The following is a 4,040-nucleotide window of genomic DNA, read 5'->3' as shown; positions in this document are numbered from 1 at the left end:
ACTTCCTATCCATGATGTCATTATCGTGTGCTTCAAACTTATGGACTCTTTTTGTAACAACATCTTCAAGGCTTGACCTTGAGTACAAAAACTATCAAAGGCTTTGTCGCCATGAAGGGATGTGAGAGGGGAGAGAATACTACAGGAAAGAGAGAAAACGAGTGTAGAGGAGAGAGAAAGTCTAGACAAGGAGGGAGAAAGATAGGAAAGAAGGAAAGAAATGGTTGGAAGCCATGAAAGGATAGGACGAGTTAGAGAGAAGAAGGAAAATTGTGTATATTGTCACTACAAGATACATGCCTTATACTGACATTCAAAGCAACACAAATGTTCATTAAAAAAATTTCCCCCATCATCGCTAAAAGTGTCGGTATAAGCATCTCTATAAAATCGTTCGCAGAAACCATTGCTATTTGCATTGTTATTTGAGTTGCTTTTGTGATGCAAATAGCGACACATATAGCAATGGTTTGTGACGTAAATTACAATGGTAATAGTGATGCACATGCAGAGAAATTAGTGACACTAATACAGATGGTTATAGAGAAAAACATTTGTGGTAAGGCAACAAGCTGCCCTGCCACATATAGTACCATGTGCTGTATAATATTCTATAAATGAATTACATGTTGGGTATGCAATGGTCCTTAAGATGAGTGCAAAAATGTACTTAAACCCACAAGACTGGTATATAGAATAAGTACAAGATCGCTGATGAAAACTCATGATATTACATGGAACCGTGGAGAGAGGAGAGAGCCAAAACTAACATAAAATTCTATTTGTAATTATTGCAAGATACAATTTTATACAAAGAATGATAAGTACATCTAAGGAAGAGTACATGGAAGATGCTTGCACAAATCACATGACCAAAAAAGAAGAGGGTGTGCACTCCATGAATCAAAGCACGTGAACTATAAATCTTCACCATCAGAAATATCGTCCCGATGCAAAGGAGCATCGAATGGACTCTGCAAAATAAACAAATACACATCATCCACCATATATGATGCATTTAAAAAAAAAATAGTAACTACAAATAAGATATATTATTGATTTATTGGGCCACTACATGCATACAGTTTATCGATGAGTGTAGTGAGATTGTGTCTCTGTACATATCAAGTCTCCAAGCCAGTGGGATCATGGTTTATGATGGAGTGCTACAAAGAAAATAGAATATGACTATTAGAAACACGATTGTTAGTACAAGTGATATTGCAAATAAAAAAGCGAGAAGAATAAAAGAAAAACTTACAAAGTCCTCTAAATAAGTCTTGTGGCTGCCACTCCCTACATGTTGCATGACCCCTACCTCCAATCATGCCCTCGTTGTCTCCCGCTACTGTCGCCAATATCCTAGAGAATATGTAGCCTCCTCTCTGAGTCTCCGCTAAATCATCTACATCTAGCCACTTGGGCTTTGAGACGCTGTCGTGCTACTACGCATCCGAGCCGTAAACACCTCCATTTTTGTTATGCATCTGTGTTATCTTTTCGCGTGTGTTTCATTGTGTGTGATTGATGCATTATCTTTCCGTCCTTTTTAGTACCTACATCCAGTGTACATACTCCACTTGTGTGTTTGTGTTTGTGTGTGTTTTAGTTTGTATGCATGTTGTGTGTGTGTCAGAAAAATATAAAAAACTGATGCCAAAGAGTAATATTATGTTGTCAATTACAATGATGATTTCCAAGAAAAGTGCAGGATATCGTGGAATCGAAGGAAGGCTCGGGAATTCGCTGTGGATGCTGCAATGAAGTGATTAGCTGTTCATCATTTGAAGCTCATGATGGTTGGGGTTCTTGACGAAATCCGTATTTGAGTATATTTCTATCAGATGGGCAGTCACTACATGAGGTTACAGTAGCTCTTTCAGTGAAGAGACAGGATAGAGCTGCTGGTATAATCCCAATGATAATGATGACATTTGTGCAGAATGTGGTGATGGGGGAGATCTTGTTCTTTGTGATGGATGCCCAGGAGCATATCACATAGAATGTGCTAGTCTATCCTGCATACTGGAGGGAGATTGGTTTTGTTCTCTCTGTCAAAACAATCTTGGGGAAGATAAGAGACAAGTGTCTAGAACAAGTGTAAGAGGAGGGTTAGGCTTCCTGTTTCGAGAGTTGGAGGGAAAGATCAAAAGCTTTCCATTCTCAAAATAGCCTTACCAATGATATGCTAAGATTGGGGGGGGTCTGCCCATCTTACATGTAAAAAATCTTGGAAATTTACGGAGGTGCGGAGACTACAGTCTCTATTCTCGGATACGCCCTATTTCCCCGGACCACCATAGCCTATCTTTGGCTCTTGCAATTTTTGGTACCACATGGAGTTGCAACGCCTGTCTGGGGATCTGAGGAGGTGTCGGATGATTATGTCAGCTTCTCTTTTCTAATGTTCAATGGTCTGATTGATCAAATAAAATATCAATGTTTTCATACATTTCTCCTTCTTCCTCATCATCAACAACCTTCGCCCTGATAAAAATGTCGAGTGGAGAGGGGGGAATCGAATCCACAACTAGAAATAGGTCATTGCTGTTTGTTGTCCTGGATGTGCAGCATCGAATTGGGGGACCTGCTGATCGGCTCCAGCTCCATGGACGCAACAGTCGCATCAGGTGAATGTGGAGGGGGTCATCCGAGATGTGATCGACCAGCTCCTTCTTGACATGGATACTACCAACGTGGATTACATTGTTAATGTTCTCAAGGACGAGACTTTTGATTTTGGATGGAAAGGCGAAGGAGCATACGAAGCTCTAGGGGACTGCTTGAGAGAAAAGATAGCAGGCAAATAGCACGACTCAAGATTGCTCACATACAAGCATCAAAACGTAAGTAGGAGAATGCTCTGGCATTTGTAATCATGATATCCTGATCCTCAACGGAACGAGCACAAAAACATTGTTGTTGTTAGGCTTTTCTTTTCTGGTGGTTTGCTGGAACGCATCCTTCCCATCCAACAACTGGTGCGTCCCCATCCATGGCCACCTACAAATTTAACCGCCTCTCCTCAAAGTCCTCAAACGCCGAGCTTGGGAAATTCCATGCCATTGTTTACTTATAACGAGTTGTCAAAAGCCACACACGGATTCTCAGAAGCCAACTTGATTGGTGAAGGAGGATTTGGATGTGTGTATAAAGGAATCCTACCTGATGGAAAGCTTATAGCTACTAAGCAGCTGAAGGCTGGGAGAAGCCAGGGTGAAAAGGAATTCCAGGCCGAAGTGGAGATCATCAGCAGAGTTCATCATAGGCATTTGGTCTCCCTGGTAGGCTATTGTCTGGAAGTAAAGCAGCGGCTTCTTGTGTATGACTGCGTCCCAAATGGCACTCTAGAATGCCATCTACATGGGAAGAATGACAGGCCTCCAGTGAGCTGGGAAACACGCATGAAAATTGCACGTGGTGCTGCTCGTGGTTTGGCATACCTGCATGAAGATTGTCATCCTCGAGTTATCCACCGGAACATCAAATCTTCTAATATTCTGCTAGACAATTGTTTTGAGGCACAAGTTTCAGATTTTGGCCTTGCAAAGCCAACATCAGATACAAATACACATGTGACCACTAGAGTTATGGGAACATTTGGGTATCTAGCCCCTGAGAATGCCTCAAGTGGAAAACTCACAGAAAAATCTGACATGTACTCTTTTGGAGGTTTGCTGCTGAATACAGTTTTGAAGTTTCTAAACTGAAACTTGTTGATGCAAAGCTACATTTTTCAGATAACTATGTTCTTGTAAGAGAATGTATCAGTGTGAAGATTGATTGGGTTGTGTACTCTGGTTCATGCACTAGAGGGAAAATTGAAGCAATTAATGACCAAATTGAAGTATGGCCGATGGCTCAGTTGTACTAGTTGTACTTTGATACCACAGTTTTGCAGTGAATGCAGTTTTTGTATGTTATACCAGTTGCTCACAGAACTTCAATGTATTGGCACTGTATGGATTTCTGAGAATTGATCACAGGGATTGCTGCCCAGTTGAACTCATCAAGCCTATGTGCCAGTGGCAAAACTGTTC

General features: G+C 41.1%; 1 pseudogene; it reads left to right on the top strand.

Annotated features, from left to right (window-relative positions):
• The first annotated feature begins 465 nt into the window (after nt 1-465).
• Nucleotides 466-3,710, top strand: LOC148029577 (proline-rich receptor-like protein kinase PERK1 pseudogene; annotated as a pseudogene).
• The last annotated feature ends 330 nt before the right edge of the window (nt 3,711-4,040 follow it).

This window comes from Lygodium microphyllum, chromosome 11, assembly GCF_053477565.2.
Source record: "Lygodium microphyllum isolate KBCC chromosome 11, Lygodium_microphyllum_v1.1.10, whole genome shotgun sequence".
Lineage (NCBI taxonomy): Eukaryota > Viridiplantae > Streptophyta > Polypodiopsida > Schizaeales > Lygodiaceae > Lygodium > Lygodium microphyllum.
Note: the sequence above shows the minus strand (reverse complement) of the source record. Positions and strands in the feature narration are given on the sequence as shown.